This window comes from Eulemur rufifrons, chromosome 10 (assembly GCF_041146395.1).
Source record: "Eulemur rufifrons isolate Redbay chromosome 10, OSU_ERuf_1, whole genome shotgun sequence".
NCBI lineage: Eukaryota > Metazoa > Chordata > Mammalia > Primates > Lemuridae > Eulemur > Eulemur rufifrons.
The window spans coordinates 5,174,954-5,188,768 of record NC_090992.1 but is presented as its reverse complement, the minus strand read 5'-3'; the positions used below and the strand labels follow the sequence as shown (position 1 = coordinate 5,188,768).

At 42.9% G+C, this 13,815-nt stretch overlaps 1 protein-coding gene across 25 annotated transcripts in view; it reads left to right on the top strand.

Annotated features, from left to right (window-relative positions):
• The first annotated feature begins 464 nt into the window (after positions 1 to 464).
• The window catches only part of FAM13B (family with sequence similarity 13 member B), a 76,944-nt gene continuing 63,593 nt past the window's right edge, over positions 465 to 13,815 (top strand). For 15 of the 25 annotated variants that reach the window (XM_069483676.1, XM_069483675.1, XM_069483674.1 and 12 more), the window contains exon 1: positions 6,363 to 6,654. The gene's annotated coding sequence lies outside the window, so the exon portion shown is untranslated. Of the gene's footprint in view, positions 745 to 6,362; positions 6,655 to 13,815 lie in introns of those variants that run through there. The other 10 variants (XM_069483679.1, XM_069483670.1, XM_069483673.1 and 7 more) reach the window with 2 other exon arrangements.

Below are 13,815 nucleotides of genomic sequence, written 5' to 3'. Positions count from 1 at the left end.
ATAATCTCACTGAATCTCTGAGAACTTTTTTCTTTCCCCTACACGGATATAGGGAGGGGGAAGAGGAGAAAGGGACATCTATTCTTTGTTATTTACTTATTTATTTTTAACAATAAAAGTTCTGATTGTAGAAAAAATATCTAGCTGACTATAGAAATTTAACAAAGAAGCCAAAACAAATTAGTCTTACAGCTGATGCTCACATTGGCTTACACTGTTGTTATACACTGAATTCTAAGTTATCAAGCCAAAAATGTGGACTTGGCAAAGATGAGAGTTACTGTGAATTGTTCCAGCTCCCCAAACGGGATGTGACTGGCACCAGTGGCCGTGTGAGTGAATACAGAAGCTGAAATCCACATTGTGGTAACTTTGTTTTTATTCCAAAAAAATCCTATTCCAGAAATATGTAAGATGAAACTTATTCTGGGCAAAGATCATGATCATATATCCCCTAGCACAGTGCCTGACCCATAATAGTTGCTCAAGAAATATGTGTTGAATAAATGAAGGCCACAAAGGTTACTTTGGGTTGTTAAAGTCAGAACAGTATTTGCCATTATTTTGGAGGTTGGCGTGGGATTTGTACACCCTGGAACAGTTTCTTCTCTTTGCAGCTAGTAATGTTTTTCGGTTTATGAAGAACACACATTCTTGCACCCTGGCACAATGGTCCTGGGCAAAGTGGCACAGGCAGATTCCCACTGCATTCCTCAGAAGATCCAGCAATACAACTCTCTGATGGTGAGTTGCTTCTCTTTTATCAGAAGATTTAATATGATGGGTTTTTAGTCATTTCTTCCACCCAGCAGAGGAGGGTACCTCAAGAAAGAGAAAGTTAATTAGCTGAATTTGATTGAATTTGATGGCATTTTACTGTGCTGTGAGAGTTACAATCTCATCTCCGTGTGCAGTAGTTCTTCCCCTGCACATAAAACTGCAGCTATTTCCCCATCCTTATCTATAGTCATGTCTTATTCTATCAGTGGGCAGTGTAAACATGCTTCTCATTAGGGAAGAGGTGTGCTTATATTTGCTGTAACTCACGAGGTTCATAAGATCTCAAAAGCAGCACCAAGAGTTTGGGGGGGCGGTTCTTGGTTTTCACTTAAAAACAAATAGACAAGCATTTGCCAACCTCTGCCAAGAAAGGGTTTCCACACAGAACCTCATTCCTATCAATAAAAATCCAGACATGGAAACAAGACATTTCCGGTTTCTTCTTTAGGCCTTTGAAAGCAGTATAGCAGAGGGGAGTGAAAAAATTACAGTGTATGGATTACAAAGCACTTTTATGTGTAACAATTCAGTTAAATTTTAGTTTTCCAATTTTACTAATGGGACTCTAAGGTACAGTTAGGTTAAGTAACTTGACCAGAGTCACAAGGCTAATAAATAAGAGGGCTAGAACTCAAATGCAGATTTTCTTATTCCAAGTTCAAAATCAATAAATACTAAATGTTTGTTGTATCTATTTTACATTTTAAGTGTTAGAATTGGTGGGGATAGACTATGTATATATTTTTTCCACCTATAGAAAAAAATATATATGTATATATTTTTTTTTTTGCGACAGAGTCTTGGTCTGTTGCCTGGGCTAGAGTGCTGTGGTGTCCATGTAGCTCACAGCAGCCTCAAACTCCTGGGCTCAAGTGATCCTCCTACCACAGCCTCCTGAGGAGCTGGGACAATAGGCATGAGCCACCATGCCCAGCTAATTTTTTTCTATTTTTAGTAGAGAGTGATCTTGCTCTCGTTCAGGCTGGTCTCAAACTCCTAACCTCAAGTGATTCCCCTGCCTTGGCCTCCCAGAGTGTTAGGATTACAGGTGTGAGCCACTGTGCTGGGCCAGGATAGAGTACATCTTTTGGCTCTTGCTGGCTACTATGGCTCCAGTTTCTTATTAACATTGTATTTAAAAAGATAATGGTAGCCTTGAACAAAAGTTAATCCATATCCTAGTACTCAAATAGCCTTGGTCAGGGAGGAGATCACTATAGGTAAGGAGGACACTTGATTAATAAAAGTTTCCTTACTAATGGCACAAGAGGTGGGCTCAACATACTGCTACAGCTGGAGGAGCTGAATTCAGTCAAACTAATGTAAAGGAGGGAACAGCCACTGCATTCTCTGTGAACAACGAGGACCCTATTAGTCATCTGTAAAGAGACAGAGAGCTACTTCCTGACTTTAAGTCTCATCCCAGTGACACTGGTAACCTCGGGGGGGCAGATATGCTGAGGTCCTCTCTGGCATCTAGGACAGCTGGTCTAGGTTGCAGCAAATATATATTCCTTCTAAAGTAACATGACTCGTGACCTTACTTTTGAGAGCATAAGGCCTCTGTTCAGATGAGTTGGATATTTCCTGTGGTAAAAATCATCTTGCAAAGAAATGACTAAAACACTGACCTCAAGTAATAAGTTTCCTGACTTGGACTCACCTCCAGAGGGACATGGGCATAAAATGGGAATTCTATATGTTCTAAGATGTTCTTTGTTGTTGGGGGCTTTCCTGTGCCATGTGGGATGTTTACTAGCATCCTTGACTTCTATCCACTAGCCAATAGCGCCTCTCCAGTTTTGACAAGCAAAAGTTTCTCCAGACATTGCCCCCCAAATCATCCAGTTGAGAACTATTTTTTTTTTTTTTTTTTTTTTTTGAGACAGAGTCTCACTCTGTTGCCTGGGCTTGAGTGCCATGGCATCAAGCCTAGCTCACAGCAACCTCAAACTCCTGGGCTCAAGCGATCCTCCTGCTTCAGCCTCCCGAGTAGCTGGGACTACAGGCATGCGCCACTATGCCTGGGAGAACTATTGTTTTAACTGAAGCACCAAGATATTATCAAAAAACTGAACAACCCCATTCCCCCTCAAAAAAACTCACTCAAGTGAGTTCTGACATGGACTCCCTCTAGAAATTTCAGAAGATTTAGAAAAAAGCAGGTAGATAACTCTAAATACTCATAGTTATTTAATTATAAAATATAAAAGATCAAATGAGAAATAGTGAGGATTTCTTTGGCGACTGCTGCCGGTGTGCTGTGATTCTTACTGCAGGCGCCTGCCTGCCTTTTACCTCAAGCCACGTGAAAAGGGCCTTCAGTGGAACTACTCAGAGTGCTTGAGATGTGTCTCTTGCAGTTAGAGGGGCACGGTACACCTGTGTCTGACCCTTAAGGGCTGCTGGCAGTTTTGGCAGCAGAGCAGAGCAATGTTGAATCTGCACCGGGATTGGCCTGTACTCCCAAGTTTGTTTGGGCAAGAGGTACATGAGAGTGTCCTGTGGACCAGGTGTGAGCCATACAGAGCTGCCACTAGTCCCACATAGCAGTGCCATCAGAAAAAACTTCCCTTCCACCTATTGGAAATAATTTAGTTTGGACAAAACACTTTACTGCCACCTGCTGGAAAACCATCAAAATAAACATACAAATCTACAAAGAGGACGGTGTGACCAGCATCCCCTAAGGTATGGAGTGCTCAGCCTTGTACCGCAGTAAGGCACAGACTGCAGATGGGCCAGTGTGAGAGCTGTCTTAGGTCCCCTCTGCCAGGGCCCCTGCAGAGACGAACAGGCTTCAGCAGACAAGCAGCTGGAGGTGGGCCACCAGATTCCTGGGGACTGAAACAGCAAGTCAAGAACTGCTAGAATAGAGTGCTTTTGCTTAGGCCAAGGGAATTATGGGTGAGAAACCACCAGAGAAGGGGGATGATGGTCGTCTCTGAGGTAACCATCTGTGAGGAAAAAGGTCAGTTTTAAACATCTACCAAGCCCAGGGAGTCTTAAACCATCACGTGGAAGTAAAGTTAAGAACTTTCCTGCTCCTTTCCCCCCCCTTTCCCTCCCTTTGGCTCTGGTTAGGAAACTGGGGGAGAAGGAGAAAGACTCGGCGGGGTTAGAGGTGACTATGTTCCCCCTCTTTATGGCAAGCAGTGAGGCAGCTGTTCCCAGGTGGAGAAGAGGAAAAAGTTTTGCCGTTTGTGACTCAATGACCATAGGACTCTCTAGTCCTAAGGGGCCCACAGAACCCCTTGGAGCTCGTGGAATCTGCCTTAGTTTTTGATTAGGTGCATAACAGATCTACTCCCACTGCAAAGGTTGAAACGGATGGCGAAAGATAAGGATAAAGTTTTTCTTTTTAAAATTATACCCCATGTGCCTTCCATGTTGAACATATTGGCTCCATATTATCAAGTAGGATCCAGAAAATATATCTTCCAAGGACATGTTCTTGAGTTTCTCTGGGGGGAAATGGTCACTGAGTCAGCTCACTTGTGTTTTCAGAGCCCATACTTTGGGAGTAGGGCACAAAAATGCAAGGGAGTCCCTGCCCTCTGGGAGCTCACATCTTGGGTTTCGTACTTGGAGCAAAGTTCCCATTACAGTCAGTTATATCAACAAGAGCCTGTGCTTCACAGGTGGGGCAGGTTCAGGAGAGTTTTTACTCTCTTAGGATTTACTCTTACGATTTTTACTCACTTATGATTAAACTCTTGAGGTAATCATATTGCCCCTGTTCTCCAAGCATGGAATCACAGGTAAAGCTTCCATTTAAGATGTTTAAAGAGAGATGCAAGGCTAAATGCACAGGCTGCATCTTGATTGGGCAGCTATGAAACCAGGCCTTTTCTGGTCCTCAGTTTGGCAGATCTGAAAACTTGTTTCACTTCACTCAAGTTTAATCAGGCTCTGGGAAATTAGTTCAGATAAGACAATTTCATAATTCAAACAGAAGCTAATTTATAAACCATGACGTGAAGTTTTTAATTGACAAAGATTGTACAGCTAGTCTAACTAGTCCCAGTCATGTGCCTTGAACAATGGCTTCTTACTGGGTGTGTAGATTTATTTGAGACCCCTTGAGTGACAGAAAGGCTACTTGTTGAGTTTGGAATTAGAGCATGGGCTTTTGTAGGTTCTTAAAGGATATACAGAATTTAAGTTTGCTAGGATATAAACTCCATGAAGGCAGAGACCTTGTTTGCTGATGTATCCTAACAGACTAGAACATAGTAAGCACCCAATAAGTATCTTTTGAATGCGTGACTGAATGTGAATCAAGATTTTTAACTGCCCTGATAATTGGCCCTGGTCATTAGAATCAGTCACCTCTCTCCTGGAGAGAGTGGGAGCTGAGCCCCACAAAACATTCTTATTCAGATTCTGCCGGTTTTAGACTCTTTGTGGGCCCCACCTTCTGTTATGACATCAACTGGGGATGTGATACTTAGGTTGCAGATGATTTATTTTAATCCGATGAAATTTGGGAGCCCCTTGGCCTACACATTTACAGATCATCTCATAGGGTGACTTTTTATTTATTTTTTAAACCTTGTCCCAAGTTCTATGCAGGTTCTTGTTTTACATTTTGAGGGTTACTGACTTCCAGCTCAGGCAGGAAGGGGACAGACGAATTGCGGTGGTTCATATTTTTACAGACAACCAGAGTTCTTTGTGGAGGTGTTCATCTACTCGCAGTCAGGGAGTCCAAAGGCAGAACGCTGCATTTTACGCAATGGAAGATCTCAAAGCCCTTAACAGACTAAAGCAGAGAAGAGATGGGCTGAATATTCATACCTTTGTGAGCGCAAGGGAGCTGCAGGGTTGGTCTGGGTGGCTATGCAAGCGCGTACAGACTCCTAGGTTCAGAGTTCCTCATTCTTGCTGCCTCCTTTCAGCTCCACCTCCGCAGCTCCAGTTTATTTTAGTGTAAGAAGTTCCTTGTGAGCATGCCGCCTATCGGCTTTCACATTCCCAGAGCCTTTCGGCGCGGAAGCATCAGTGCTCTGGAGTCTAGGTCAGGGCTTTAGGTGAAGGGGGAAGCGTGGGGGCGGGGAGGGGCGGCAGGGCTCAGGTGCAGCCTAGAGGTCCCGGATCTAACCGACATCTTTGGGAATGGGAACGTGAGTCACTGCCTAGGCCTGCCCTGCCCCAGCGGGTTTCTGTTGAGGTCTCTGTGTTCCTCACCTGGATGTGGGTACCCCAGGTTTCCTCGTAGGAGTGGCAAGGCCCCCTCTGCAGAGACCGGAAGCGACCTGAATTTTCCGGATTTTCCCTTCATCCTTCCTCCGTCTCATCCCCAGTTTCTTTCACCTTCCCACTCTCCCCAAAACGAGGACCCCCAGACACCTCCCTCGGGCCCGCGCCTGGCTTCTCACACCCAACTCAGGAGCCCAAATTTGGGGCGGGAGGAGGCCCAACGGCTCTCCAGCCTGCAGATTCCAGGGCTGCGGCCGCGGGGTGCGGCGGACCCGCGCCGCCCCTCCCCCCGCTGCGGCCCGCCCCGCCCCCTCCCACGCACGTCACGTCCGGCCCGGCCCCCGCCCGCCGCCCGCCCCGCGCCCTCCGCCCTCCGCCCTCCACTCTCCTCCCGCTCGCCGTTAGGGAGGTTCGCCTCAGCCGCAGCCTCTGCCGCCGCTCCCGCCCCCTCTAACGCGTCTCCGCCACCGCCACCGCCGGGGGGATCGGAGGGTCGCTTACCGGGCTGGCCCCGCGCCACATCTGTCGCTTCAGCCTCCCGCCAGCGGCCGCCCCAGGAAGAGGCTCCCCGGCCGCGGAGCCACTTGGGGCCTCAGCTTTCGCCCTCTTGCCGTCGCCGCGGGTTCTGGAGAAGCGGCCGCGGCTGGGGAACGGGGCTTCGCGGTTCCAACGGTAGGTGAACGGGCGGGTGTCCCGACCTGCGCATGCGCGGGCCGCCAGTCGCCGCGGCCCTCCCCCAGCTGCTGCCCAGCAGCGCCGCGTCCCACGGGCGCAGCGTTTCGGGGTGCTGGGGACCCGGGCAGTGCCCAGGAGATAGGACATTCTGTAGAGAGGCCTCCTTTCTGCTGGAGAAAGAGGATGATGAAGCCGTGCCCCTGGCTGCCGGGGGGTGTGGCGGTCTTGGATTTGCAGCCGCTGCGGTGCGCGTGAGCGGGTGTGCCCCTCTCACCTCCCAGCTCTCCCAAAGTAGATGACACCGCACCGCGCGTTTGTTTGCTAACCTCTTCTGCCCACTGGCCCTGCGCCTCCTCCCCACCCACTTCCTTTATGTTGGGCAGTGAAGTTGATGTAGGAAAAAAGGGAGTGTGGCTTATCCCGATCTCAGCTGCGCCCCTTTTTAAGGTCACGTGAGATGAGTGGTTGGTGACTTCCTTAAATCGTTCTGCGAATATACCCAAAATTGGGCTGTTGGTGCACTGGGGCCTTGCACTCTACATAGGCCAGACGAGAGGAGGGGGCACTTTATACGGCATTAAGTTTCGGATGGGGCGCCTCATTTCCTAGATAAGGTTATAGGAAATTGAATCGGTTGCCACACTTGCCCGGTGGGAAATTGTTAAGCTCTTTTTGTTTGTAATCAGTTAAAACTGAACAGGCTTGTGGAAAGACTGGGCATTATTTCATTCGAGTCCCCTTTATGCCGTCTAATCAGTGAGAAAGTTAGGCATTTACCTTACTTTGAAGGAACTGATCATCTGAAAATGGCAGCCGGAGCAACAGTAATGCGGACTATAAACATAAAATAAGTGGGGTGGACTTGCTTATGGAGGCAGACCTTAAACGATAGTTTTGAATTATTGGTCTTTCTGAGGCTGGGTTAACGTGGGGCTATTTCAGCTCTTTGGTAACCTTGAAATACTTGTTGGCCTGGGTTTCTCACAGATACTGTGCACTTACTCAGTACTTGTTGAATGGAATTGAATGAACTGGTCATTATTTGTGTATCTTTTGGGAGCCCTGCCTGTCTTTATTAGTCTGTGCTTCGTTTAAAATTGGGGTAGTATTTTCTGCAGTTTAATCTAGTCACCAGTTAGGCATCTGTGTGACACAACTTAAGTCCTTGGAGGATGTAGAAGGGCATTTCACAGTGGCATAAAATTCTTAATTGGGTGAAGTAAATGTTACAGTATGTTTTTTATTAGAATGTCATTTTAGGATAGAAAATGGCTGAAATGACTATATTGACTTGTCAGTATTTCTCCACCAATAAAATAACTACTTTTATTATTTATGAATAACCCCCATCCATTTGTGCATCGTTGTACACTAATTTTAAAATTTGGGACTATAATAGTATAAATTACTTAAGTTTAAAAAAAAATAATTGTGGTAAAATATATAAAATAAAATTTACCATTTTAACCAGTAACATTTTAAAAATATATTTTTATTCTAAAATGTACGTAACATAGAATTTACCATTTTAAACATTTTTAAGTATACAGTTCAGTGGCATTAAGTATATTCACAGTGTTGTGCAACCATCACCACTCTCCACTTCCAGAACTTTTCATCATCTTAAACAAACTCTGTGCATTAGACAATAACTCTGTATTCCCCTATGCACTGGTGACCTCTATTCTGCTTTCTGTCTTTATGAATTTGGCTAGTCTAGGTACCTTATATGGGTGGAATCATACAGCATTTATCCTTTTGTGTCTGGCCTGCTTTGCTTAGCATAATGTTTTCAAAGTTTATGTTTTAACGTGTATCAGAATTTCCTTCCTTTTTAAGGCTGGATAATATAGTATGTATATGTTACATGTTTTTAATCCATTCATCTGTTGATGAATATTTGGGTTGTTTCCATCTTTTTGGTTATTGTGAATAATGCTGCTGTAAGCATGCATGTGCAAATATCTTTTCAAGTCCCTGCTTTCAGTTCTTGTGGGTATATACCCAGAAACGGAATTGCTGGATCATAGGTAATTTTGTGTTTAATTTTTTGAGGAACAGCCATACAATTTTCCTGCAGAAGCTGCACCATTTTACTTTTCAACCAGCAATGCAGAAGGATTCCAGTTTTTCCACATCCTTGCCTACAGTTATTTTTTTTGTTTGTTGGTTGATTTGTTTGATAATAGCCATTGTAATGGGTGTGAACTGGTATCTCCTTGTGTTTTTGCTTTACATTTCCCTAAAGGCTGGTGATGGGCATTTTTTCACGTGCTTATTGAACTTTTGTATATCATCTTTGGAGAAATGTCTATTCAAGTCCCTTGCCAATTTTTGAATTGGAATTTTTGCTTGCTTGTTGTTGTGTTGTAGGTGTAGCTATTCTTTTAAAATTTATTTTCTACTTGAGTTAAATCTTTTTCTGAAAGCCTAATGTTTCTGAAAATGAATGAAATATTGATTTTTTGATAGAAATAGAAAATTTGCTTTACAGATGGATAAAAGATTATAAGAAAAACTTATGACCAATTGAATTTAATAGAGTTTAATTGAACAAAGACCAATTCTCAAATCGGGCAGCTCCCCCAAACCAGAATAGGTTAAGATTTATCCCAGGGCTGCCACATGGTTGGATAATATTTATGGATACAAAAAGGAAATTGACCTATAGAAAACAGAGGTGAAACACAGAAACAGCCGAATTGGTTGCAGCTCAGCTTTTGCCTTATTTGAACATGGTTTGAAAAGTTGGTTGCCTGTGATTGGCAAAAACTCTGTAATTGGTACAAGAGTATGTTACGGACCATTTACATATCCAGTTAGGTTACAGTTCCCTAGTGTATGAGAAACATTTAGGCTGAACTTAAAATATGTAAGGAGGCAGCTTTAGGCTAAATTGAATTTAACACAATGAAGAGGCTGCTTTTATATCTGAAAAAGATTTTCACTTATTTAGTAGGTCTATATTTAGGTTTCAACCAGACATAAATCAGTACTGAGAACTTATTTCCATCACATCATTATTACAAAGGTGCACTCATTAAATGAAGATCATATTTTCATTAATGAATAAACTCTTCTGAAAGAACGTTCCTTTGTTTATAAAGTGTTGTGTAACAAGGCTAGGAGTGTGTGTGTGGGTTATTTGATGGAGAACAAAGAAGTATGGTATGTATTAATACATTTGTACTTGATCACTGTCAGTGTTTCCCAAGCCGGAGAGGGGTGGGGGCCTCCCCAAGAGAGGCAGTAGGTTATTATGTATGTAGTCAACTTTGATTGGAAATAGAAATAATGAGGGATATTTGGAATGGAATGTAGTAAAAGTTGTTTTAATGTACCAAGTTATTTACGTAGTACACTAATTAGATAGTAATAAGGGGATTACAAGAATAACTCATTATCAGATGATTTATTCATTCATCTGATATTTATTTAGCTCCTAAGTGCCTGAGATACATTGAAGAACAAAACCCAAGTAGTCATGTGATTGGTGGTTGCATAATTCTGTAAATTTAGTAGAAATCATTGAACACTTGAAACTAGTACATTTTATAGTATGTAAATTATACCTTAATTACTTGTTTAAAAAAAAACACCCCACTGGTGGACTTCAGAGAGCTTATACTCTGTTGGTAGAAACAGCCATTACACAAACACAGAAATGAATATGTAAAAAAAGTTGTGATGAATGTTTTAGAGCCAGGGAATGATATGCCCTGAGAAAAACTTACGGGTGAGACCATTAGATTGGGTGGGTTGGAGAAAACCTCTCCAGGGACTTAAGAACCGATGATGGGACGGAGGAAGCATAGGAGAGGGTTTCAGGTAAACGAACCAGCATGTATAGAAGGCTTAGGTTGAGGAAGATGTGGTAGACTGACAAGATAATTTAATGATACTTACAGGATTTCTACTACAGAAGGAAATATTGCAAGTCTTGTCAGGTTATTATCTAGCTTCTAGTGTATATTTTCTTTTCCTTATATATATTATGTATAAAGATTTGTATCTCTTTGGTTTTAAACAATTTTCGGAGAGATGTCTGTCAAGTTTCTATCATTGCCCTGTTCAGGAATGGAATAGAAAAAGTTCAGTTCAGTTTACCTATTCTCAAAACTATTTCTCTACTTTTACTTTTGGGAGTCAAGCTGCTGCTCTTTACACTGAAAAGCAAAAGTGGCCGGGCATGGTGGCTCACACCTGTAATCCCAGCACTTTGGGAGACTGAGGTGGGAGGATCACTTGAGGCCAGGAGTTTGAGACTAACCTGGACAATACGACGAGACCCCGTCTCTACAAAAAGTGAAAAGAGATTAGCCAGGCCTTGGCAGTGCCTGCTTGTAGTCGCAGCTACTTTGGAGGCTGAGACAGGAGGATCAACTTGAGCCCAGGAGCTGGAGGCTGCAGTGAGCTATGATCACATCACTGCATTGTTCAGCCTGGGTGACAGTGAAAATGCTTTCTCTTTAAAAAAAAAAAAAAAAAATTTGAAAAGGAAAAGGAAAAATAAAACTGAAAACCAGTTGTTGATTGACATAGTAGGTGGTTAATATTATTTTGCCTTGGGGTGAAGGAGGAGGCAAGAGGAGGTACTTTAGGTCCTATTTTGGAACAAACACTGATGACATTGGATTAAACGTTTGGAAAGGTAAAGGAGCTCAAATTTAGGATCAGGGTAAGATGAGAGTTTTTTAATAGGAGAAGCAGACCATATTATAGTAATAGAATCACTTTAAAACTATTAATCTCGTAAAATATAAATTTTCTTCTGTTGTAAGGACATATTGTAGTATTTGAATAATGATCTTTGACCAGCAACTGGAAAATATTTAAGTGCTTTCTGAATTACCCTCAATGTAGCTTCATATGTTTCAGTGAAATTTTATTTTATTTTAGTTTGTTTTAGAGGTAGGATCTCCCTCTGTCACCAAGACTGGAGTGTAGTTGTGTGATCATAACTCACTGTGGCCTCGAACTCCTGGGCTCAACGGATCCTCTTACCTCAGCCTCTTGAGTAGCTAGAACTACAGGTGTGCACTATCACACCTGGCTAATTTTGTCTTTTCTTTTCTTTCTTTCTTTTTTTTTTTTTTGGAGACAGAGTCTCACTCTGTTACCCTGAGTAGAGTGCCGTGGCGTCAGCCTAGCTCACAGTAACCTCAAACTCCTGGGATCAAGCGATCCTCCTCTTGCCTCAGCCTTCTGAGTAGCTGAGACTACAGGCTAGCGCCACCATGCCTGGCTAATTTTTCTATTTTTAGTAGAGATGGGGTCTTCCTCTTGCTCAGGTTGGTTTTGAACCTGAAGCTCAAGCAATTCTCCTGCCTCGGTCTCCCAGAGTGCTAGCTGGCTAATTTTTTCTAATTTTTTTGTAGAGATGGAGTCTTACTATGTTGCCCAGGTTGGTCTTGAACTCCTGGCCTCAAGCAATCCTCCCACCTCAGCCTACCAAAGCATGCAGCAATTACAGGTGTGAGCCACTGCACCCAGCCTCAGTGAAATTTTAAGCAAAATTTTTAGTGAGGACCACAGTTGCTGTTCGGAAAGGGTATCCACTTTAAAGATAGCATACATAAGAGACCTAGTCACTAGTTCAGTAGCTTTGAACCAGTTTCTTCAGTTCTTTGAGCTTTTGCTTTCTCTTCTGAGAAAGGGGAGTGGTAATCTGTCCTCCTTACCTCACAGAGGATGATTGGAGGATTCAGTTGGATAGTGAACTGGAAAGTATGCTGGAAATGATAGCATTGAATTGATAGTTCCAATACTGGGGTTCTGCTATTGTTCAGTGTTTGGAACTGGGGAAACAAAAATGAAGTCTTTGGTTTTTGTTGCATATTTTTTGCTCAAAGTTCACAATCTGGTGGGGAAGACATACAAAATAAGTATAATCACTGCTTTTTTTGTTCATGTGCCAGTTTCCATTTTTTTCAGAGCAGTTTTTACATAAGTGTGCAAAAAGAGAAATGTTTTGATCTCAGGGGACCTATTTGACTAGACCAAATTGTAGAATTACCCATATTACCCCTTACCTGAGAAAATGAAGTACGTTATAGTTTTTTTTATTTATTTATTTTTATTTTTTTATTTTTTTATTTTTTTGAGACAGAGTCTCGCTCTGTTGCCCGGGCTAGAGTGAGTGCCGTGGCGTCAGCCTAGCTCACAGCAACCTCAAACTCCTGGGCTTAAGCGATCCTACTGCCTCAGCCTCCCAAGTAGCTGGGACTACAGGCATGCGCCACCATGCCCGGCTAATTTTTTCTATATATATTTTTAGTTGTCCATATAATTTCTTTCTATTTTTAGTAGAGACGGGGTCTCGCTCTTGCTCAGGCTGGTCTCGAACTCCTGACTTCCAGCGATCCACCCGCCTTGGCCTCCCAGAGTGCTAGGATTACTGGCGTGAGCCACTGCGCCCGGCCAGTTACAGTTTTGTATTAATGAGCAATAATAAGTGATAAGGTAGTCTTCCTAAGGCCCTCCTCCTATCAGTCTGTGGTAGGCCTTGGGTGTGCATGTTTTCTATAGAAAATACAGAACAAGCGAAAGGTTACTACAGTCAAAATTTGTCAGAATTAAGATTATATGCACATATGTGATGGACTAGAATATGTGTTCTGTATTATGTATATGCTTTCTCAGATATTTGTATGACCTGAATCCTAGTGTTTTTAAGAAAGGGCCGTTGTGCTTATACTTTGTGGGAAGAGCTAATTTAGTATATATTCACTTTAACTTAATAGAAAATCATGCTAAATTAGTGGACCATATTGGAGTGCATGTGGGAGGAAGGAACCTGTTGGGAGCCATCTTCCTCTTGCACATTACAAGCTAACTCATTAATCAGGAGATAAGCATTTAGAGTGTCACCTTTCCTCATAGCTTTATAAATTGGATTAAACATCCCTCTGCTACGCTGTCCTGTTTTACACTGATATGTGCACCGTGTAGAACTCTAGATCTGACTACTGGCAGATATTTCAAGAGGTCATTCTTTGGGGAAGTTCCTTCAACTAGTCTTGGAGGCTAGATCCAGGTAACTCATAGACTCCTTGGCTTTTTGAATCAGAATTGTGGCTGGTTTCTAAGTGTTGATGTGTTAGTAAATCTTTTGCCCTTGTAGTGTAGTGCTCATTCTAAATGTTCTGGTTTCTTGAG